Raw genomic sequence first — 26,026 nt, forward strand, 5'->3', positions numbered from 1 at the left:
GTTCTAACCAACTCTTTGAGGTCCTCATCACTGCATTTCCATGTGCATGCTCCATGCCCATGTTAACAAACTTGTTTTTCTCTTGTGAGCTTGTCTTTTGTCAGTCTGGCTTACAGGGTTGCAGCTGGAGGACCCCGGAGGGTAGAGGGAAAAGGTTGTTTTTTGTCCTCCTACTGTTGGGTCCACCAGAGCATGCACAGCAGCCATTTCTCTGTAAGAGACAGGAAAATGGTGAAATTCCAGTCTCAGACATTGCTTTCTTCTCCTCTCACCTAAAAGCAGTGGTCATGAGTTTCTTTTCCTCTTGTCTGAAAACAGGGTCATTAGTTTCTTTTCCTCTCACCTAAAAACTGTGGTCATGAGTTTCTTTTCCTCTCATGTAAACACAGTGGTTGTGAGTTTCTCTTACTATCTAAAGCAGTGGTCATTTTAGGGTTCAGAGAGAAGTGTACACTGAGGTGACCCATTTAGACTTTATAGCACCATATAATAAAGAGTTACTATGCTATCTTTAAAATAACTTTATAAAAGTAGCTGAACTATAAGCACTGCATTGTTTTCATTTGCAAATTAACTTTTAACATTACGTGACATACATATATTTTAAGTTAGGGATCAAATCATGCCAGGATTCACTTGATAATCTTGAAACTATCTTTATATACCAACAACCTATAATGTTATTTATCTTTAGCAAGTTGTACTGTCTGATTTTCCTTTCCTTTTCTCTTTCTTTCTGTTCTTTTTTTTTCAAATTTGAAATCTGTCTTTCATCCATCATAATCCTGAATGGCAGGTGACAGTCACCCAGTCAGTGGTCAAGGCTCAGACACCAGTGTGAAGAGCCTGGGTCTGAGTCAGAGATTCACCACTTCCACCTAGAAGAACTTTGCCAAGGAAGCTTCTCTGATCCTTCCTTTGCTCATCTGGAAAAGGGATAGGTTAGCCATCTGAAAGATTTCTGGGAGAATCAATAGCACGGATTGGCAAGGAGGAGGCACTCTATACAAGTGAACTACTACTATTATTATTATTACTATTATTAATCAGACTTCATCTGAAGGCTCTGCCGCTCAACAATTGAAATCCTTATAGATTCCAAACTCGAGTCCCACCAGCTACAGTAAAATACTCTTTTCCAGCTTATGCCTAATGAAAAATGACTCCTTCTATAAAGACAAACAAATCAAACCTCCTTAATGTGCTATAAGGTATTTGACTTTGAGTTTTAAAGGAAAACTCTTGAGGGGTTAAGAGCTAACTGACAGGATAAATGAATCAGTTGTTGGTATCTAAACACAGAAGAAAGTAGAGAACAGGAAGAAAAGAGGGATGGCAAGAAAAAGACACTATTGAGGAAAAGGGTGAATCTGACAGGATTACTTCAGCATTCCGTACAGTGCCCACTTTATCCCCTTTTTAAATAGGGTTATAAGACAGAGAAATTAGGAGAAAGCTAAGTATTCTATGCTTGCCAATGTAGTCATTTATAACAACAACACTCACATAGATGGCACCGAACCAAAGGCACGGTTCCTGGGGCCTTGTGTGGGTGGCCCACCTCATCCTTAGTGGATAACATTATTATTTCCCTTACAACTGAGCAAAGTGGGGCACAGAGAGTAACATGCCCAAGGTCCAACAGCTGGCAAGCAGCAGAGTCAGGATTTGGGCCCAGGCAGTGACGTTTTGGGGTCTATGCTCATATATACTATGGCATATTGTGCCTGGTGCATGGTCCCTGATTTCAGACAGAGGTGTGTGTAATTATTATTTTGGGAACTGTTCTTCTTTCCCCGACCCTACATAATTTCAAAAGGGCTGAATGTGACCTCTACCCTATGCTCAGTCACAGGGCGGGCATGATTCAAAATAATCAGAGGGTCCACCTCTGAAATTTATTCTATTGAAGCTAGGAAGAAATGGTCCATAACCTTCGTTGAACTGAGAGCTCTAAGGCTATGGCCCTGAAGTGGTCAGAGCCCTTGTACCTTACTATATGGAGGTGCAAAGAAGAGCTTAGAGCACGGGGCCAACCATGGCAGAGGTCAAAACGAGAGATGGGTAGATGGAAGAGGGATGGGCAGGCTGTGTGAATCTGTAGGTCCAGCTGTGCCTAAGGCATGTGCTATTGCTTGTTTAGAAAAGCAACTTCTGTTTACATGAGTCAATTTCTACCTTGTTGTTTAAGCTATTCGTTTCTATAAACTTGCCACAGAAGAATCCCAAGGAATACATTTAATTAGGCATTTAACATCTTCAGGGTGAGCTGGAGAAAAACAAGCTGCCTCCTGAACAATAAAGTAGATTTACAGCTAAAGGAACAAATGTTCACAAATTAAACACGCATCTTCTGAGCACCCATCCTGTATCAGGTACTGTGCCAGTCACAGGGGAATAACGACAAATAAGCACTGCCTCTGTTCTTCAGGAGCTCCCAGTCTAAGGTAGCAGGCATATGTGGAAGCGAATAATTACAATGTAGTGAGCTAGCTGGTTAGTACAGTTTCCATCTCGGGGCCCTTTGCACTCCCTGTTTCCTCTACTGGAAACAACATAACTTTCCAAGGCTGCTGTGTTAGTTTCCTTATGCTGTTGGGGGAAAGTATCATAAATTGGATGGCTTAAATAACAGAATTTACTTTCTCATAGTTCTGAAAGCTAGAAGTCCAAGCTCCAGGCGTCAGCCCTGTTGGTTCTTTGTGAAGGCAGGAGACAGAATCTGTTGCATCCTTCTCTCCTAGCTTCTGGCAACGTCTGGTATCTTCCCTGTTGTATTGGACTGGAGGCCTGCCCTACTCCCGTATGACCCCATCTTAACTAGTTACATCTGTAACAAGCCTATTCCCAAATAAAGTCACCGTCTGAGGTACTGGGGGCTAGAACTCCAACATACGGCTTTTTAGGGGACACAATTCAACCCATAACAGCTAGCTTTTTCTCACCATTCAAGTCTCAGCCTAAGTGTTCGCTCACAGAGAGGCCATCCCTGACCACCCAGGTGAGAGTAGCTCTCCCCCAACCACCAGGCTATCTCATCGCCCTATTTATTTTCTTCATATGCTAACCACAACCAGAACTTATCCTACTTGTTTATTTGGTTTTGGTCTGCCCCTCTGCTGTAGGAGGTCAGCCTCGTGAAATCTAGGACTTTGCCTTGTCTGCCTGTCTCCAGAGCCTAGCACAGTGCCTGACAGGTGGTGGTGTTCAATTACCATCAGTCACATAAATACATGAATTACATAACTATCACTTGCCCACTCACAAACATAGTGCCGGGGTGCCACAGCTCTGAATGAAAATAAAGCAAGATAGGAAGAGAGAGATGGCCATACTGAACAGGGTGGTTGGGAAGGCTTCAAAGGAGCTGATGCTGAAGGAGATGAGAGAGCGGTTTCAGTAAATGTGGTTGACAGGATGATTGGAGGGAGATGCAGACGTGCAAGATGCCAGAAAGTGTAGAGGGAGGAGACATGCCATAAAGAAGCTGAAAGTGGGACCATCTTCACTTACCACCCTTTAGCTAGACCCTCAGTTAACAAGGTACCAGCACTTTAACTGACCTAGTGCAATAATGTTTTCCCTTATTCTTGAATCCCTCCTTTTCTCCTCTGCCCTCTGGACATTTTGTTCATCCTTCCGTGGAGGTAGCATTTCCAGAATTTCTGTGGAACTGTAAGTTCTCCATTTTACATGCTTCTCACCCCTTGCAGGGAACTCCTTGCGGGCAGTGACTCCCTAAAATAGCAATAGATATGGAAAGGAAGGGAACATCTGCCTGGTAGTTTTTCCTAAGGATGCCCCTTCTGCCATAAAGAACAAGTTTTTCCCACTTAAGGAGTAATGCCATGTAAAATGGCACAGCAGGAAGCTCCAGGAGTCACCCCACACAAAGCAACCCTTGAGGTAGAGGGAGTGACTGCAATCAACTATCTGGAAGCTCTGGAACCTAATGGGACACTTACAACAGCCAGGGAAGTGCCTGATGCAGGGAGAGGCTGCTGATCTCTCCTAAGTGAGCCCTGTGAGTGAATGTGCTTCCAGCACCGTTCCTCAGCCCGGCCAGAACTGTGGGGAGAGCACGGCCCTAGAGCACATCCCTAGTGGCAGAGTAGGCAATGGGGACTTTGTCCTCTAAAAATTGGGGGTTGTGCATTTTGGTCGGAGGAGCCTCTGTCTTTCCGTCATTGCTGCTGCCATAGGGTATACAACAGGATGTCAATTCTCATGTTGCTCCCTAGAAAGCCAAAATGTTTAGCCATGTGATACTTATTCATTTATTTATTCATATGGTCAACAAATATCAAGTATCATCTATGTGCCAGGTGTTAGAGAAACAGGAAAAAAACAGAACAGACAAAAATTCAAGTTCACATTCTGATGGGAAATCAGAGACAAGGAATGTGGTGGTTTATTGAAGTGTGGCAGAAATGTAGGTTACTGTTTTTGAGTCATTCTAGACCCTTTTGATTTGGTACCAGTTTATTGTATCACATTTTATTCATGTTGAGTCTCTTGACCCGGAGGTAAAAACCATGCAAGTTAATCCTTAGATCCCTGGTCACACATCTCACTTACATTACCCAGTCACCCAGGAGAGGGGTCAATGGATGTAGCCCTTCCCCCTCCCATGACTGAGGGCTGGTAAGAGGGCCATTGGCCAGAAGGAATGTGTACTGTTTTGAGAATGAATTGTAACTCCCTCCTTATCTCCTTTTGGGAGCAGCTCCTTGTCCTGTGACTGCTCCTTGACCTTTTACACACTGAGGTAGTTTAGAGTTGTGTATAGGACACGTGCCTCCTTCGGCCGGGACCCTGTATAACTGGAGGAGGCGTGGTCTCTGTGACACCAACCTCCTGGGCCTGCTGCCATTGGTGCACTGCCTTATCATTATAAGTAATAAATGGCATATCCTCATTGGCCAGGCCTCTGGGTGTTTTCTTTCTTTCTTTCTTTTTTGGAATATCTCAAGCACTTAAGCAACTCCCCATTTTGAGTTTCATGCTCCTGTGCTACCCCCGGGCCAGAAACCTGGGAGCCAAAAATGACTCAAAGTCTTTTGGTCATGTACAGAGACAAATAATCACATAACAACTACAATAATAAAAGATAATATTTTTGTTTCTTCATTTAACTAGAGCTATGTACCTACATAATTTTTGAAAAAAAGATTTCTGCCTTCCAAGAACGATTTAAGTAGATTTCTGCCTGAGGAGAAGTCAAACCACTGTCCCCCGAAGCCAGGCTTCCCAATGTCAGTCTCTGAGCATCATTTCATCACATACCTCTTACGGCTGTATTGAGACTCAAATGAGTTAAAAATGTTAAAAAGTGCTTAGAACAACACCTGGCACACGTGAAACACTCAACAAACATTATGAAAAAACAAAAACCTTCCAACATTCCTTTCAGACAGTCCTTTAATCTAGACAGTATCCTTAGCTGTGAAACCAAACAACCCAAGAGACCAACAAACATTTTAAGATGTAGTTGTCACAGCACGCTGAACAGCAGTGCAGATTGAGGGGGGGGGGGGGTAGCAGAAGGCACTTTCCAGCTTGCTGTACAGGCCTGGCCTGGCAGCTAGCTTTTCCAAGAGCTCAGAGTCCTGCCTACCAACCAACTAAACATGGGTCTTTGTACAGAATTTCCCAGGGAGACTCTGCTCCCCGGCCCCCATTGTTTTCCTTTAAAGCTGATTCAAACAAGGAAGCAAAAGCTTCGTGGTCAGTGCCAACCACGGGTAACAGAGCCCTGACCCAGTGCTCACTGTGCAGCAAGAATAATGCAAAAGGCTGTGTCACAGGAGGCCCACCAAGACCAAGCACACTGCCAGCTGGTCTCATTTTTCATCACAAGAGAGCTCCCCAGGCAACCACACTTTCCTCCCTTCATTTGCATTATGAAAGCACACACCCGCCCCACCCTGGAGAGGGCATTTAAGGAGATTCTGAAAGGGGCCTGGAGTGATTCCCTTCAGAGCACGTGATTCTCTCTCCCAGGCTGCCCCAGTTAGGCCTGCTTCCCGGGGAGGCACGTGCTGCAACAGGTAGATAACTGCCCTGGGTGAAACTAAGCCAGGGCTGTGGAACAACTCAAAAGTCATCCAGTGGACTCATTACACTAAGTGAAATAAATCAAGAGAAAGACAAATACTGCATACTCTCACTTATACAGGAAATCTAAAAAAGCCAAACTCATAGGAATAGAGAGTAGAATGGTGGTTCTCAGAGGTTGGTGGGTGGGTGCACTGGGAGTTTTTGGTCAAAGGGTACCAACTTCCAGCCACAAGTAAGCTCTAGGAATCTAAGGCACAGCATTATGACCATAATTAACGCCACTGCATTTTGTACTTGGAAGTTGTTAAGGGAGTAAAGCTTAAGTAAGTGTTATGAACACACACAAACACACACACACACACACACACACACACACGGTAATTATATGAGGGGGTGGGGGTGTGAACTAACTTAACTGTGGCAATAATTTTGCTGTATTTACATGTATCAAATTGTCACATTGTACAAGGTACACCAATCAACTTACATATGACATATGTCAATAATATATCAATAAAGCTGGGAAAAATATCATTTGAGACCTGTAGTTTCTCTCCAGCTTCCTGTCCCACTACAGTCTACAGACTTTTTCTCTTAGGCTTTTTAAAATAAAATGCTAGAACCTGCTTTCCTTTCCCCAGATTAAGAAATGGTAACTGTTTGGAGGATTACAGTCCTTCGCATTTGAAGAATCTCTGTGAGGACAGAGACTGACATCGTCTTCACATTCCTAGCATCAAATACGCAAATTGGCCCAAGGAAAGACTGTTGGAAAAATTCATAAGTACAAAAAATACATACAAAATTCCATTTGTATAGCATTTACTGATATCTCAAATTTCTCTTAAGAGTTATAAAAGGTATGATAGCTATCTTCAGAACAAATTAATTGGAAAATAAGTTACATACTACATATCACCTGTAGTTTTATGAAAATTTCCACTATCTCAAAATTAAAGAAAATGTACTGTAAACGGTGCTTTGTTATTCAATGATGGGAACACAGACCCAATAATGAATTCTAGCCTTCACTACTATAGCATTTTCCCACTCATAAAGTGAGAAAAATAAGTTATCCTATTGCATTTTTGTGAGAACTAAATGAATTAATACACACAAAGTACCTAGAGTAGCACCTGGCACAGACTGATCACTTAGGCATTAGCTATTATTGCTGTTAGCAGGCACTGGCCTGCTAACACTATTAGACCAAGTTAGACAGAAGTTCATTTAATAAATCTGCCCCGAAAAGTATGGTAGAAGCAAGATGCACATATAATTTACTCCCTAACAATATTTGCCCTCAGAGTTTTACATGCCATTAACAGAGCCTTATCATACAAGAATTGCCTATAAATTGTTTATTTCTTAGAATGTGATTTTACCTTAAAGCAGAAATGTATGTTTAGCAGACCCTAACTAAACACATGTATGAAAGAAGTAAATCATCAGCTTCACCAAAAGGTTCCTTTAAAATAAAAACCAGAGAACAATTTTTACCTTTTCTTCGGACCAGATGATGTTCGTGATTCTGCAAGGCTTGGGGCACTTTTATTTGATTAGGGCCCTGAATTTATAAGAGCCCCTAATGACTTCTGTTGAAGTAATCACTGAGAAACCAAAGTGGAAGTGCTTATGAAAACGCTTCATTTGCACTTCCCAAAGTGCGTCTTTCCCTGTTTCTCTGAACACCACCCCTCTCACCAGCAATTCCCAAGTGGCAGTCCTGTGGGCCTCTGGTTCTCGAGATGCTGGGCCATACAAGGTTATAAGCGCAAGTAAATTTGGAAATCCATACTGCACTTCTCTCCTGGAAAGCCACAATGCCCATCAACATATTAAAGATCCAGAGCATCTTCTGGGAAAGAAACCTATTTAGTTCTGCTTCACCTATTGTTTGAGAACTTTGAGAACTAATTGCAGACTCCCTTTCCCAAGGAAAATCTACTAGAATCTAGGTTTCGGAAATGCTAAAACAATCTAAAATGAATCACTTCTTCCCATTTAGGAATGTCTGTGGGCTCATTCACCTGGCCTGGCAAGGTCAACACTTAAAAAGCAGATGGTAAAGAGCACTAGCCCTGTCTATGCATTCCCGTGGCCCCTGACACAGCGCCTGTTTTCATGTCTTTGATGGAGTCAGAGAGAAGCTCTCTCCTCAGGGTGCACCTGAGGTGTGTCCCACAGCCAGAGAAGACGCCCACATCTTCCAGAATGGCTCATGGAAAGCATGATTTGGAGGATAAGAGAAAAAAGATGCAACAGCGATCTCTTTATTTTTGTCCACAGAAGGAGTTTACAATCTAATCAGCATGTGCGCCAAGTCGTCAGGAGGAAACCTACTGAAGTCAGTCTACTGGGGTAAAGAAGAGGAATGCTCAGGGTTCCCTATCAAACCACCTCCAAAGACTCCAATCTCTGGAATGCCAACTTAATTCTGTAATTGGGGAAATTTTCCAGGATCCTAAATATCTGTGTGTGATGTAGGTTGCCTTTCTTCCTACCACCAGATTAAAGAAAATTAGGGACTTGGGGAAGCATCTTGCTACCCCATCAGGTCATTACAATATTCACCCAACCATAACTGTCAAAAAGAAACCCCTACTGGACTCCTTAATGATCAACCTTACTGAAAAGGCACAGCATTAGCCAAGAGGAAGCTGGGAGAACTAAATGTATTACCACGTGCATCTATATGAACGCTACTGACATGGCTGAAGACCTGCGCTATCACCATTTTACTAAATACAGAAACTGACACACATATCAACTGCTGGACGTAAACAGTAACTGCTATTTGCAGAATCTCTACATGTGCAAAGGGTTTTATATGGGATCTTTACAACAATCGCTCAAGACAAACATTATTGCCTTCCTTTACTGATGTGCAAACTGAAGTTAAAGAAGGTTAGTGGCTTAGGAAGGCCACACAGTAAGTGGAGCTATGATTTGAATTCGTACTTACCTTCAAAGCCTAAACAAAATACAGTTTAGGTCTTTAGCAAACACCAGTTTTCATTTTTAGATTCACTCACCAAGTGTTTTTGAGCATTTATTATATTCACAACACCATGCTAAGTGCTGGGGTTTGGGTGGCTGAGAGGGATGCAAATATAAATAAGGCAAACCATCAATACACTGAACCTCAGAGTTGTGTGGGCTTGTTTTTCCCTCACAAAGTACATTAATTCATTATCCACAGCTAGCTCCTCTTATATATTGTGACAACTAGCCTATAAAAGAGATAAGCTAATACTTTTAGCACTTTAAAAACATAAGAACCAAAGCACAAATGATAAGAAAAAACCAACACTTCATCAATATCCTACCATTTTGCTTCAAAAACAAACAAATCATCAACCCAGTGAAAAGAAAAAATGGGATGAAATATTTGCAAATCATGTATCTGATAAGAGACTTGTATCTAACCTATATTTTTAAAAACCCTTACAATTCAACAATGAAAAGATAACTGGTACACGTTTTTGTCCAAAGGCAGCTTTACATTTCTTTTTGGTCTAGGAGTGGAATGCTGGGTCACATGGTGATTCTAGGTTTAGCATTTGGGAAAGTGCCAAACTGCCTTTCAAAGTGTCTGCACCATTTGACAATCACACTAGCAGGATATAAGGATTTCTACACAACCTCACCAACACTTACTGTTACTATTTTTTTAAGTTTTAGCTAGTCTTGTTGGTGTGAAATGGTATTTCATTATGGCTGAACATCTGTTCATGTGTTTATTGGCCATCTGTATATTTCTTCTATGGAGAAATGACTATCCAACTCCTTTGCCCATTTTTTAAATTGGCCAATTTTATTGTGTAGTAGTTCTTCATATATATTCTCTATACAACTTTCTTGTCAGATACTTGATTTGCAAATACTTTCTATTTTGAATCTGCTCTTTTATGAGTCAAGTCAGGTTTTCCAGCAAATAGCCTTTTCCTTGCTCAGGAAAGAAAATATCTGAAAACAGGAACTACATCATTTTTTAAAAAGCATCTCTCCTTCTGATAAGGAGCAGTTAAGAGACCCTCAGCCCACAGCATGGAAGGGGCACTAATGACTTGGAAGCGATCGCAAGGACAGAGGGATAGAGCAGACTGAGAAAAATTTAGGGCTGAGTTGGTTAAGTACAGATTTTAAAATAAAAAAAATTGCTCATCTTTTCTCCTCCTCTATTTTTTTTAAATCCCTCTTTGTCACTTTTATTTTCTAAATGCATCTAAGTATGTCATAATCCTCACTCCATAGCCATCTGGGGCAACGATGTGGAGAACGTGACTTGATCCATAGGAGAGCAGAACTGTGTAGTGATGAGCCATGTCCAGCCAAGACTGGAGGGGCCCGGAAGACCACATGGACATATGTGCACAGGTCCATGCAGCTCGAACCCGTTCCCATGGGATCTCCCTCCTACACACCTGTCAGCATTATGAACTCGGCAAAACCAAAACACACCTGGGTAGAGAGGGCACCCAGATGGGTAGAAACTAGGTATGCAAACTTCTTTCTCAATACATAAAAGTTTTATGGGAAAGAAACAAGAAACAGGAAGAAACAAGATTCAGAACAAACCCAAAAGGCCAATCCTGGGGGAAACCTGAGAGGATGAACATGGCAAATTCTCAATAGATGCTAGACATTAGTGTTATCACTAATATTAAATAATAATATTAACTATAAAGTACTGAATTTATGTTTAAACAGATATTATATAAAAAAGAGACAATTATATAATAGGAGATCAAGGGAGAACTGGGTTGGTCAAAATCCATGGGAGGAAAAAAATATTGGGGTTTTGGTGGGACACAAGCTTCACATGTACTAACAGTGCAATGCAGCCGCCAATGAACTATCACCGCATCTGTCCACATCAGAGGCACTGATAGGCTCACTAACCATCACCACATCTGTCCACATCAGAGGCACTGATAGGCTCACTAACCATCACCGCATCTGTCCACATCAGAGGCACTGATAGGCTCACTAACCATCACCGCATCTGTCCACATCAGAGGCACTGACAGGCTCACTAACCTCTGCCAGCCAGGCCATGTCTGGTGTACAGGTTTGATTTGGGCACCAAAGATATGGGCAATCTAAGCATATCTGGCAAGAAGTGACCAGAATAACTGGAGGTCTGGAATCCAAATTAAATACAAAATAGTTGACAGAACAGAATAGTTGACTGACTTAATCTGGAGGTGTTTGGCCCTCTAGAAGTAAAGGTTTAAGGTAGTTATTCTTAAATATTTAAAGAATTGCCAATAAAAATGGCTCCAACCTGCTTTATACTGCTAAGGGGTAAGAATTACAGGGAAATATTACATTCCATAAGTGAAATAATTCTCTAATACTTAAGTTATCCAAGAATTGATCCCATAGGCTTGAAAAGTTATAAGCTCTCTTCTGTTGGACATGCCCACCCACCAAACCTAAGGTCAACAGCCAGCGAGAGCACTCTAAGGATTCCTGTGGTGGGTAAAAGGATTCGAGGTCCCTTCCAGCACCAAGAACCTGCAACTCTATGATTCTTTTAAAAATATATGTTATTGATTATGCCATTACAGTTGGCATATTCACCCCCCTTCATTCTCCTCCACCCTGCACACCCCTGCCCCACCATTCCCCCCTTTAGTTTATGTCCATGTGTTACAAGTTCTTTAGATTCTATATCTCCCCTACTATTCTTGCCCTCTCCCCTATTTCCTACCTACCATCTATGCTACTTATTTTCTGTACCTTCTCCCCCCTTCTCCTTCTCCCACTCCCCTGTTGCTAACCTTCCATGTGATCTTCATTTCTATGGTTCCGCACCTGATCTAGCTGTTCTCTTAGTTTGCTTTTGTTTTAGGTGTGGTTCTTGATAACTGTGAGTTTGCTGTCCTTCCACTGTTCATATTTTTTATCTTCTTTTTCTTAGGTAAGTCCCTTTAACATTTCATATAATAAGCTCTTGGTAATGATGAACTCCTTGAATTTGACCTCATCTGAGAAGCACTTTATCTGCTCTTCCATTCTAAATGAAAGCTTTGCTGGATAGAGCAATCTTGGATGTAGGTCTTGGGATTTCATGACTTGGAATACTTCTTTCCAGCCCCTTCTTGCCTGTAAGGTCTCTTTTGAGAAATCAGCTGACAGTCAGATGGGAAGTCCTTTGTAGGTGACTGTCCTCTTACCTCTTGCTGCTTCTAGAATTCTCTCCTTCATTTTAATTTTGGCTAATGTAATGATGATGTGCCTTGGTGTGTTCCTCCTTGGGTCCAAGTTCTTTGGGACTCTCTGAGCTTCCTGGATTTCCTGGAAGTCTATTGCCTTTGCCAGATTGGGGAAGTTCTTCTTTATTATTTGTTCAAATAAGTTTTCCACTGGTGGCTGTTCCTCTTCCCCTTCTGGTACCCCTATAATTCAGATGTTGGAACATTTAAAGATGTCCTGGAGGTTCCTAAGCCTTTCATTTTTTTGAATTCTTATTTCTTCATTCTTTTCTGTTTGGTCATTTTTTTCTCCCTTCTGGTCAACTCCCTTGATTTGAGCCCCAGTTTCCTTTCCATCACTATTGGTTTCCTGTGCATTTCCCTTCATTTCCATTAGGTTAGCCTTCATTTGTTCCTCTCATTTGTGGCTAAAATCAACCAATTCTTTGAGCATCCTGATCACCAGTGTTTTGAACTGTGCATCTGAAAGGTTAGCTATCTTTTGGTCGCTTAGAATTATTGGCTCTGGGGCTTTGAACTGTTCTTAATGTTTTGGTCTGTTTGTACCTGTTATGTATGAGGGGTGGAGCCTTAGGTGTTCACCTGGGGCGGGGCGACCCAGTTGCTGGGTTGTGAGGCTGTATGTAGGGGCAGGGTCAGAGAGGGACAATGTCGTTTGTTCCACTCTCTCTCAGATTTCTGTCCCCTCTGCCACTTCCCACAAACAAATTGGGCCCTCTGGTGCTGCTTCCCAGGTGTGTGGGCTTGTGCACCCTCCAGGACCCTGTGGGTCTCTCCAACAAACTCTCTGTGAGCCTGGGAGCTTCTCCTGGCACCTCAACCCCGAAAGTCTTTCAAATTGGTGCTTTCAGGTTCTAATTCCCGTTGCTGGGGCCCTGGCCTGAGTGGACTGTCTCACTGCTCGCTCCTTCACTTGGTTTATCTGCACTCGAATGTGTGACCTCAGTCAGCCAGCCGCCTTGCTCCAGTGCTCCCAGGTCGGTCTTGCTGATCTTTCCTGCCCAACTCCCACTCCATCACTGACTCCACCCCTCTTACCGGTCTGGATGAACGGTTTGTTGTTGTTGGACTTCTGTACAGTTCAATTTTCTGTGTTTTGGCTGCATTTTTGTTACTAAAACTTTGTCTTTAAACTTGGTTGTGCAAGGAGGTACAGTGTTTCCACCTATGCCTCCATCTTGGCCGGAAGTCTTGCAATTCTATGATTCTGACTGTGGCTGAGATTCATCAAATTAGAGGTCAAAGCCCAGTGTTACCTTTTTTCTATCCCATCTTTGTGTGATGAACAGTGAACACTTTAAAATATGTTTGAGAGACTCTGGAAAAAAATGATTAAATAACACTGTGTCTCAAATATTAATTACTTAGTTTTGTTAAATACCCTCTATTTATTATCTGCAAAAGGACTTGAATGAGATGATAGATGCAAAAACTCTGAGAACCGCAAAGCAATGTAAGGGACATTTAGTATTATTGCTGTTTATCCATAAGCAGAGAAGAGAACTTCAAAAAAAATTAAATACTTTGCTCCGAATGGAGCAGTTGCTTTTCCTTTTCTCTAAATTTCACCTCCCTGGCCAGACTGGGTGACCAGAGTGCCAGGGGCCTGCAGACACAATGCTGGGGCCTGACACACACTGGCAGGCTGCCTGCCGCAGACAACTCGCAGGAGAACCTGGATGCTGGGTTTTGCCTTATGTCCTTAACAGGAATTCATGCAGGATCCAGGAAGATGTGAGAGTGAAAATCCAGCCACCTAAGCTAAGAATATGTAGCAAAGGGATAGGCTGACAAGTACAGCCCACACACAACCTACAAAAGAAAAACAAACCCGATGAACTGAACTTCATGAAAATTAAAAATCTTTGCCTTTCAAAGTCACCATTATGAAAATGGAAAGATAGGTCAGAGATGGGAGAAAATAGTTACAAATCATACCTGATAAAGATCTTGTATCCAGAATGGGTAAAGAAATCTCACAACTCAATAGTAATAGGACAAAGAATGCAAGCAAAAAATAGGCTAAAAATTGAATGAACATTTCACCAAAAAAGATAAATAGCTAATAGCACCTGAAAAGATACTCAACATTATTATTCACTAGGAAGATGCAAATTAACACCAATAAATGTACAGTAGAATGGCTATCACCAAAAAGACAAATTGTGAAATGTTGGCGAGGACGTGGAGCAACTGGAACCACTCGTACTGTAGGAGCAGGAAGATAAAAGCAGTATAGCCACTTTGCAAAGCAGTTTGACAGTCTCTTAGAAGGCTAATCGTACACCTACCATAGGTCCAGCAATTTCACTCCCACGCATCTACCAAAGGAAAGTAGAATGGAAAATATGGAAAATATTTTTTATGTGGAAAATATTTGTCCACATAAAGACTACACACAAATGAATGTAGCAGCATTATTCAAATACCCAAAAAGTGAAACAATGCAAAATGTCCATCAACTGGCGAGTGGATTAACAAAATATCACAAAAACTCTTTTAATTTATAATAAATGAATTTATGGTATGCAAATTATACCTCAATAAAGCTTTTTTAAATAATGGAATAGCCCGAGACATATGAAATAGTGGGCTTGGATCAGATGGCAGATCTTTTAGTCACATTCATTGCAGAAGTCACACTCAGTTCAAAGAAACAGAATGGAGAAAAAGAACAAATTTTCTTTCTATTTTCTTTTACTTATCAAAAGCAATTTCTTCAGGTATCTCAAAATCCGAAGCTAAATATGCCAAATTCTCTTATAATATGATTTAGAGGAAGTTGGCCTATAGGATAAAGGTGGGGACTATGGGCTCAACCTGTGTCTAAAATCCAGCTCTATGACTTACTAGGTGACCTTGCGCAAGTCACTTAACCTGTTTCTTGTTCCTCTAAAACAGAATTCATACACACCACGGAGCTGTTTAAATGAGCACACTACCCAGCACATGGAAAGTACTCAATAAATGCCAATGTCATTTTTTATTATTGATACATCATCATTACTATCACTATTACCCTCATTCTCTCAGGAAGCTTGACAATGTGACTGATACATGTGTGTTCTCAATGGACACTTTGCACTTCATTACTGCTCTGTGCAATTGAACTCCAACTCCCACTGCCCAAACATAACCAGGCCTTCTTGAAGCCCTTATCTTAGCAACTCAGACTTTGAGATAAAGTCCCCGAATACTTTTACTGGAAAGCTGTCCCATCTCCTGGCAAAGCAAGATATTTTCCAAGTCAACAATGAAAAATAAATTTATTTTTTTAGTTCTTTTATTATTCAAGTACAGTTGTCTCAATTTTCCTGCCACTACCTTCCCCTGCAACACCCACCTCCACTTCCCACCCTCAATCATACCCCTCTTTGGATTTGACCATGGGTTATTTATACATATTCCTTGATGATCCTTTCCCTTCTTTCTCTTGTTATTTCCCTTTCCCTACCCTCTGGTTACTGTCAGTTTTTTCTTTATTTTAATGTCTCTGGTTATATTTTGTTTGCTTGATTGTTTTGTTGATTAAATTCCACTTACAGGTGAAATCATATGGTATTTGTCTTTCATTGCCTGACTTACTTCTCTTAGCATACTGCTCTCCAGTTCCATCCATGCTGTCATGAAGGGTAGGAGCTCCTTCTTTCTGCTGTGTAGTGTTTCATTGTGTAAATGTACCACAGTTTTTTGATCACTGATGGGCACCTAGGTTGTTTCCAGTACTCGGCTATTGTAAATTGTGCTGCTCTGAACATTGAGGTATATAGGTTCTTTTGAATTAGTGTGAAAAAGGAATTTAAATAGGTACATTTTTTTTCTTATTTGTTTCTATGAGAACTGGACAAAGAAAAAAATGTCAACATCTCCTTAGAGATGCCTGCCAAGCAGGAAATAACACTGGAAAAATAAAGCCATGTATCAGAGGAGCTGGCACGGTAATGAGATTACCAGGCTCTGCACCAGAGAATCAGCAACACCCATAGAGTTAGAGCAAGGCACCATGATGGTATAGTACTAATTCCTGGCTACACAGCTGGAATCTGGCCAAGTTCAAAAGACCCTGGGTTTTTGTTTGTTTTTAAGTCTGTGTGAAAAAGGAAGTGAAATTGCATGGGAGAGAAGTCTCTATTCTGTAAGACAAATATCTTCTGGTTCTCCTTTTCTTTCTGCCAGGCAAGGGGTAGGGGAGAGGGGACAGCACCCTGGGGAAATATCTGTGGTGTCAGTGAACCACACCTCACCACGTCAGGAAAAGCTCCCTAGCCCACCAGCACACACTGCCCTAAAGAACCTCAGTCTTCCAGTACAGCCTTCTTGCCACACACCTCGGAGAACAGTAGGGAGGAGACAGACAGCGTGGCTGGGGACTGGGAACTATACAGAGCAGGGGGGGTGCATGCCCTTTAGCTCCCACACTTACTGGTCAGCCACAAAAGCCAAGACCTCAAAACAGCCAAAGGAAGTTGTCACAGAATTTACATGTCATGAGCACAGCTTTAACTCAGCAGCCAAGAAGACCTCACAGCCTCTGTGAGGACTTCTGGGTACCGCCTGCCTCCCGCTCAGTAAAAAGGAGAGAAAAGCAACTTCCTTGCAGAAATGTCTACTGGAGTCAAATGTAATGGCCTCTGAAATCCAAGTGGATAATAATATTCCTGTCATTCTGGGTCTGCCCTTGAATGCTGCCTCTGTTCTGCTTTTTCCACTACAAACTCATTGCACAGAACTTTAGAGCTGAGAAATCCCACAGGCACCCAGAGAGGTGACATAACTTCCCAAAGGTCACAGAGCATGGAGGTGGTTGAGCCAAGACTAACACTCAGCTTTATCCACAAAAACTAGAAAATGCCATTGCTTCAAATTACAATCCACCCTCTCAAAAGAAAGAGCTCATGAGGGATTATTAGGGGTCTAAGAAATATGGATTCAGAGCTGATGACAAGGTTCAAATCCAGTCCTGCTCTTACCAAAGCAAGTGATTTTAGGCACATTGCTTTACATCAATACATCATAAGGGGCTAATAAAATCACCAACTCTGAAGATTATTCTGAGCATGAAATGTACCAATATAGTTTCTAAAATAGTGCTTGATGTATTGGGTTGGCCAAAAAGTACACTTACATTTTTCTATAGAAGACATATTTTTCATTTTCACCAATAACTTTATTGATTTGGATATTTTAAGTATGTTAGCTATCCCCCATATGGTATAACATTGACTACTGCCAATTAATGTCTCAAATTGATCCCTATCAACTTTAAGTGGTCTACCTGACCATGGAGCAGAGTCCAGTGAGAAATCTCCAGTGCTAAACTTCATAAACCACTTTTGACAAGTTCACTCAGTCACAGCACCTTCTCCATACATTGCACAAATATATTTTGTGTCTCAACTGTGTTTTTTTCCTTTCTTGCAATAATAAAACATAATATGCCAAAATGTTGCTTTTCTCCCATTATTAAATTTCTCCCATCAATATTAAAATGGCTGCACAAAAATTCACCAACTTTGATGTTTTTTTTAAATGCACACTGTTACAATACAATGTAACAAAATTAATTCCAAATGAAGTTAAAGACAACTAAGCACTATTAGAGCCATTATATGAAAAAAACCAAATGAATTTTTGGCCAATCCAGTTAAGTACCAACATCGCAGTAATCATCATCATCATCATCCTAAAACAGAGAGGAAAGGAGAGTGAAAATCTTGGGAATTATATGGAAAAAATATAGAAAGTGAGTGTGTGGTGATTAAATAATTAGAACATCATTTAACTTCAAAACAATGTAAAGACACACCAAGAATCATGTTAACAGTGGCCAGTGGGAAATTAAAAGCAAATCAAGAACTTGTTATAAAACACTAGGTACAATGTGACTCCGATTTTGGCAAATAATCACACCTACACACACATACCTACTTCAAAAAGAGGGTAACAGAAAATAAATGGAACATTAACATCCACTCTCTGAGCAGTGGGATTATGGTTGACCTTTACTGTCTTCTCTATTTCCAAGTTTTATGCAGCAGACGTGTATTACTTCAGAAATCAAAATGACTGTAGGTTTTAAAGATTACTTTTAAAAAAGAAAATTAACACCAATCCAGGTCTCAAATGGCCGAAGGTCTCTTATAAAGCAGTCAGGAGAGGGAACAGGTGGAGCCCTGAGGGGTCGGGCCTGTGTTTGGGACCATGTTTCGGTGGGGAGATTGAAAGATAGAGAACAGGGGAACCTCACACCACCAAGCAACTGTGAAAGATGACGCCTGAACGTGTTGGGTCAGGAGTGGCAGAGCTCTGTAAAATAAGAAAGAATTTCAAAAAATAAAAAAGAAAGAAAAGAAAAGAGAAAAGAAAAGAAGAAAAGAAAAGAAAAGAAAAGAAAAGAAAAGAAAAGAAAAGAAAAGAAAAGAAAAGAAAAGAAAAGAAAAGAAAGAAAATGGGAGTGATGACTTCAACAGTCCCCGGCTTAAATGAGATACACTGTGAGGGCCTCAAGAAAAGGAGAGAATAAAGAGAATCCTAGAGAAAGCTAATCAGCAGCCCACTTTCTTGGCCTGGCTAAAACAGATGATCAATCGCCAAAACTAAAAAGCAAAAGATCAGAATGGCTGAGGGAAGGAACTGTGGGCCCCTGCTAGAGTCAAGGCTGGGACAGACTATTTGGTCTCAGAGAAGACCAAGAATTTCCTTTGTTTCAGCATCCATGTGGGAGAAATACATCTGCTGACTCTGGGGCCATCAATAGCCATGAACCAGAGCCCAGAAAGAATACCCACAGGGTCTGAGAAGATTGAGTTAAACAGGGCATCCTGCTTTGCAAATCTTCTGTGCTTGTCTTCAGTCCCCACTTCTTCCAGCTTGAGTTGGCTTACCTCTTTGGCAGAGATTCCTTATAGCTCACATGCAGGGGCAGACAGACAACAGATAACAGTAAAAGGAGAGCAGACAGAACAAAAGAACAGAATGTACAGAACAGAGAGGAGAAGGCAGCGTCAGGGCCCTATAGCAGCTTCTGTTCAGAGCCTGCACTCCTGTGACAGGCTTCCTACTCAGGGTCAGCTGAGTGAGCACCGATTCCCCCCAACCCAGCACCTCTGCACCTTTCCTATGAGCTGCCCTTCTTGAGTAGCAACCTAGGATCAGAGCATGTTAAGTTTCATTCAGATCACTCACAGAACCCCTACATCACAAATGAAAACAAGAGGCAGAATAGAGGACACTCTGTGCCTATCAAAGTCAGATAAGATAACACATTATCCCAAAATCAACTGTTTAGGATCTGGCCTGAGGTTACAGACTTTTGCAGTGATGCAGCCAGGACCAGAAGGTCCTCATCCAGATGGCTGCCCCTTCTCTGGGCCCCCATCACTAGACTGCACTCTCCACTGCTCACTGGAAAAGCTCCAATCCAACCCAATCCCCAGACTCCTCTTCAGCAGATGTCAACATACAGAATAATCTAGAAGGCCAAATCATATTCAGGTATAATGGATGAGGGTATTGAGAAAACTTCCTCTAAGGGAAAAATGTAACAGGAGCATCTCAGTCCAAAAACTGACCCTGTGATGGTGGACTATTAGGACCTGTGAGAGGAACTATGAATATTTGCATAGCCTTAAAGCATCTTCCCCAAAATATTAATAAATATAAATAATGCATTAATTACTGTGGTGGTTTTAAGATAAATTCTTCAATACTCCTCCCTCCAAGAGGTGGTGCTTAAATCTCCTCCCTCTCCTTGACTTTGGGATGGATGCGGTGATTCTCTTTTAAAGAGGAGATTATAAAAAGGGGAAAACAGTTACTTCACTGCAGTAAAATTGGGCACACACTACCTTATAACAAAGTGATCAACATTAACATCGCCAGTGGAAACTTATGCTGGTGTCATGTGTGACATGGTGTGGTGACAGCATACATTGCCTCAATTATACCTTCCCCCAAATCCATAACCTCAGACTAATCATGGCAAAACACTAGACAAACCCAAGTCATAGGACATTCTACAAAGTACCTCACCACTACTCTTCCAAAGTGTTGAGGTCATATAAGACAAGGGGAGATAAAACTGTCATACATGGCAGGAGAATAAGGAGACGTGATGACTAAATGAACTGGATCCTACAACAGTAACAGAAAAACTGGGGAGATATGAATAAAGTCTGTAGTTAATAACGAAAATGAACAGTATTATATTGATGTAAATTTCTTAGCTTTGATGAATGAACTATAGTTATATAAAATGTTAATATTAGGGAAAGGCCAGTGCTGGACATACAGTGATACCTTGGTACTCATTATTAATTCATTCTGGAACTCGTGACAAAACCAATGAGTAATCCCAAACAAGTACCAAGTGTTGAAACATTTTTTTTCTCATCAAAATGAGACAAGCACAGGGTTTGATGAGTTCTGAAGCCGACAATTACCAAGGTATGACTGTATATCAACTCTCTGCACTATGTTTACAACCCTTCTATAAATCTACAATTACTTCAAAATAAAAAAGTTTTGAAACAAAACAAAAGCAATGCTCCATGAAGATGCATCATGCTAATGCCAGGACTTCAGGTCCCCACAAAACCCCTAAGTGTGCCTCCTTGCCCCCAGTCTGAGATGCATCACAGGATCCCTCCGTTAGCAACAATTTACTAACACCGTAGCCATTTAGATTCCACATTAGGAAGGAATGGTATGTACCGTACTGATTGTTCAGGTGAGTCTTCACAACCAAGGACCTTTTCTAAACTCCACGCCTCAGGGGGACAAGATGGAAACAGTGACAAGGCAAGCGGAGTTCCAGCCTGTCGCTTCAGCCTGTCACTTCTCCTGGTTGTGCCAGCCCCCAGCACTTTGCTAAGACCCACACTGGATGAGTTACTGACACCCCCAAAGGACAAACTATGAGTGTGCATCAATATTAATTCGTTTATGAGGAGGATTTTGCTTGCCTTCCTCTCCTCCAGAAACAGCTGGATTTAATACTTAGTGCTACCTCGAGAGATAAGTGGTACTCAACCAGCCATGAGTGAGAAGAAAAGTCTTCCCCATGGCCTTGAAGGAAAACATTTCAAAGTTCGCATCACCTTTTATTTCATAGTTTATTTCAGTAATCTTTGGATAAAGCTTGTTTTGTTTTTTTCTCTAAGATGTAGTGACAGATTGCTTGCAAAATGCCTCCAAATTCCCCACCCCTCTTGCATCCACATCCTGTATTCAACATGATTATGTGTTTCCTTCCATCAAGGGGGTAGGGGGGTGAGGGAGGTGTTGTTTCCCTACCCTTGAAGCTGGGCTGGCCTCAAAAGTTGCTCTGGGCAATAGAATGTGGCAGAATTGACTGTGTGTCATTATGAACCTGGGCCCAAGAGCCTCTGTTTACTTCTGCTCCCTCTCTTGGACCCCACTCTGCAGCCATGAGAACAAGCCAGAGGTAGCCTACATATAAAGATGAGGTCCCCCAGCAAGCCCCCAGCCGACCCAGGAACTAACTTAGACACATGAGCAACCCCAGCAAAGAACAGAGCTGGCAACCTGAGCCCAGCACAAACTGTTGGCTAGAGAATCACGAGCTATATAGACTAAGTTTTGGAATAGTTTGTTCCACAGCAAAATCTAACTGATACAATGGAAATATACCATTTTAATGTTAATACTTCTGATCTTAAAAGTATTACATACTTATTGAAGAAAGGCAGCAAATACAGAAGAGGAGAAAATTACCTGTAATTTATCATTAGAAGAATAAACCAATACTCTGCTGTTCTTCTCTCTAATCTTCAGTGTGTATTAGTAAATGAAAATGGGATCAGTTTATTTATAATTCTATGTCTTGCTCTCCCTTCACTCTATAGTTTTTATGTTATGAAAACATTATTTTAATGGTTTCATAATACTGAATGGTTTCATAAACATAATGATTTCATGTTTATCATGAATGCACAATAATTTAAAGCTGTGCCATATATTTTTATAGTTCTACAACTATATACATAATTTTTTATTATTGTAAATAACACTTTATTTGAACACTGAAATCATTATCCACTTCTATGATTATTTCTTTACAGTAAACTCCTAAAAGTGAAATCTCTTATTCAAAGATATGGGCTGCTGGTATTCCACCAAAGTCGGTCCCCCAGCACACACACATGTGCACACACATACACACACCCCTCCTCACTGGCAGCACCTGTTTTTTTCAATTGTTCACCTTACACTCTACCATGTTCTCAGAGTTGGGGACTCCCTCTAGCAAAGGAAAGAGAGAAGACTCTTGATTAGTCTAAGCTGTAGGCTAACTCCAGTTCACCGCCTGTTTTTGTAGGAGCCATAACGCCATTCAGGCCTATGAGATGTGAGGATAAGTCTTTTGGGGAACTTTAAAAAGATTTTCCTTATAAAATGATACCCATGCTGGAAGGAATGGTCCTTTTTCTCGACTTGAGGCATCAATGCTTAGGATGTGTTGTCCGGAACCAATGCTGCCATCTTGTGACTACGAGGAGCTGAGCCTGAGGAATGAGCCAATTCTCTGAGGATAGCAGAGCAGGGGGAGGACAGAACCATGTCCTTTGTGGTGATACTGAGCCACTGAATTCCCTGGAAACACACACCTCAGGACAGTGGGGTAATAAACCTAAACCTCCTATTCTTAGCCAGGTCTGTTGTTTCTTAAGGCCAAAAGAACAGACACTCTTCCAAAGCTTTCCTTGTGCATTAGCAAACTGAGCTCCCAGAAAGACTGCAGCCCTGAACCTACTTTTCAGCACTTGATGGGATCATGTAAAAGCCATAAAATAACTGGGGGGGTGGAGGACAGATGTAAAATATTCAATATTTGAACCTCAAAAAACTTGATACATTTTTCATTTGTTCAATGTCTTTAAAATGTCTTCTACTAAGTTTCTTTGTTTATGTAAGTCCAACGATGTGTGGTGAGAGTTTCTCTATGGGTTTTATAATTTTTGTGGCTATTGTGAAGATGCATTGCTTCCCATTATAGATAACATTATAGTTAACATTATATTATATGCCAGATTATTGCTAGCAATATAATATAGCTTTTATTCCTATATATATTCCTTGTGTGTGTGTACATGTATATACACACATATATATACAAGTTTACTGAGCTCTCATTAATTCTATGAGTGCTACCATACATTTGCTTATTTTTATTGGTCTGTACTTATGTTGTTTATTATTTAAAAGCCTTTTCTTCCTATTATCAGGTACACTTTAAATACATGTTTCATGCTTTATTGCACTGGCAAGCAATGCCAGAACATTGATGAAAATCATCTCGGGTTTTTTAAAAAATGTTAACAGAAATCTCTAGTGTTTTCTACTATGTAAGTATGATATTAGATGTTGGTTTAAGATATATGTATGTGTGTTTGAATATATCTGAACACATTTTCATTTTTTGGTTTACAATATACTTAAATCATGCTAAAGAAATACTCTATTTTTCTAACAGTTTTTATTTCTTAAGAATAGATGTACATATGGCTTATCTTACTCAAATAATTGACTATAATGTTTATTTACACAATTCCTAAAAAACATATTTCTATTCCTGGCATAAAATGTTATGCCAACATTTCAAATAACTCTTCTGTTAAAGTTTCTGTTTCCTTAACTTTTTTATATACTTTATCATGTCTTAAAAAATCATATGGCTAGGGTAGCTTTTCTATTTGAGATCACAATTACATAATGTGCAAATTATCTGTTAATTGGAAATTTAAATAAGTATGTTAGTAAAATTGTAATCGCAACCCATTACCCCATGAGAAAAACATCATGAGATAAAAAGAGAAAAATCTCAACAGATTAAGTTAAACAGTCCATAGAGAAGGGAGAGAGCATAGTCTTTGAAATGCTAGTATTACAGTACAGTGACATTCTTACAGCTCCTACTAGATACAGTCCTTGCCTAAAAGTTCACTTTGTAGTATTTCACTAACTACATAATATTTTCCTGATGCCGAGACTCAGCCCTGGCTTTCTGTTGTTTGGTTTGTTTTGTTCTATGGTACCAGAAATAGTTCTCCATGATTCAGGCATTGTTACATGGGGGAGGGAGGGAGAAAACCTTTGTTTCTCCATGTCTAAACACAGAGAAACCAATAATGCTGCAGAAATGGCAATGCAGAAACGTAACTGGCATATACCAGGTAAGTGCCTGCAGCTCTTACTGTTAGGTGTGATGGTCACATAGGTGGCTCTGCTGAACCTGGCTGGGATTACTTATGCTGGTATAATTATCACCCTGGAGTATCACCCTTCATAAATTACTAATTTATGAAGTCCATGGCAGGGAAAACTGGGATCCTGTGGCTTTGCTCCAAAAATGTTCTCATGGCAATAGTGGAGTGCAAGAGAATGAGCGGAAACGTGCAATGCCTCTTGAGCTAGCACTCCACTCATCATCACTACAGCACTCCATTGGCCAAAACCAAAGTCACCAGGCCAGGCCAGATGCAAGGAGTCAGGAAATGGATTCTCCCTTGATAGTGAGAAGAGCTGAAAAAGGCATGGACACAGGGAGAGGTGGAAAACTGGCCATCTTTGCAGTCTACAACACTGCCTCTTCTGTCTTTAGCTCACTAAGTCTCAGCCTCAGTGCCCCTGTATCCTCTTCCCTCACATCTTTTCCCTACCACCATGTTTGACAAGTCACCCATTTCTCTCCAGAAGAGACAGTGCTGTTTTTTGCCCCAACACTTTAGGTGTCTCAGGGAAGGGCCCAAGGAAGCACTTGGGCCTTCTGATGGGGAAAGGGGGCAAGAACTGTTAAGGGAGCTATTTAAAGGTATCCCAGGGGGTGGGACAGGGAAGAGAGAGAACAGAGACTCCACAGCAGACCGCGCATGGAGACCAGGCTGGGTACGGCTCAGGGGAGACCGACCACTAGGGAACCATATTCCACATCTCTGCCTTCCGTGAGTAGGAGCATAGCAAAGTAAAGGCTGGGACTACACAGAGTAACAGCCTTCTCTAAGTCAGTAGGATGTATAGAGTTGGGCAAGCCTGAATTAAAGGCTTTGCCATCACTAGCTGCCTGATTTGGGGAAACTCTATACTTGTTAGGACTGTGATAAAACCAAGGCGTTAGATGAGGGTCAGTGAACTTTCAGCACCAACACTCCATGGCTACAGATTTTATTTTGTCACCAGGTGGAACTCTCTTTACGAACATTCACTCTTCAGGTGAACTGGTGGCATGACTGCTTACACTTTAAAGGCAGAGGGTGTGCTTCCAGCAGCATAACCTTAAAGTCAGCCTGTTGGGATTGGGATTCTACTACCTTTAATGATCAGTGACTGACAAAGGATTATTTTTCTGCCAAAGCACCTTGTGTGATGGGAACCACATGTATATATATTTTCAGGGTAGTACAGGTTCACCTGTGATCGAAGAAAGACTCAGATCTATTTCAAACAATAACATCTTTGAATTTGCTCACATGAAGAATTACCCTTATTTTCTTTAGCCCTGCAGAAGCTTTTTATTTTGATGAGATCCCATTTGTTTATTCTTTCCTTCTTGTCCCTTGCTTTAGGGGACATATCGATGAAAATATTGCCGTGTGAAGTATATGAGATTTCCCTGCCTATGTTCTCCTCTAGGACTCTATGGTACATTTACATAATGGAATTCTATGCAGCAGAAAGAAAGAAGGAGCACCTACCCTTTGCAGCAGCATGGATGGAACTGGAGA

General features: G+C 41.1%; 1 protein-coding gene across 2 annotated transcripts in view; it reads right to left on the minus strand.

Moving 5' to 3' along the window:
• TMCC3 (transmembrane and coiled-coil domain family 3) overlaps positions 1–26,026 on the minus strand; it is a 285,572-nt gene that overhangs the window by 231,961 nt on the left and 27,585 nt on the right. The window contains exon 1 of one of the 2 annotated variants that reach the window (XM_053662213.1): positions 7,561–7,578. The exons of the other annotated variant lie outside the window; for it this stretch is intronic. The gene's annotated coding sequence lies outside the window, so the exon portion shown is untranslated. Of the gene's footprint in view, positions 1–7,560; positions 7,579–26,026 lie in introns of those variants that run through there. 2 annotated transcript variants of the gene reach the window in all.

This window comes from Artibeus jamaicensis, unplaced genomic scaffold, assembly GCF_021234435.1.
Source record: "Artibeus jamaicensis isolate MK-2021 breed Jamaican fruit bat unplaced genomic scaffold, CSHL_Jam_final contig_1028, whole genome shotgun sequence".
Taxonomy (NCBI): Eukaryota; Metazoa; Chordata; class Mammalia; order Chiroptera; family Phyllostomidae; genus Artibeus; species Artibeus jamaicensis.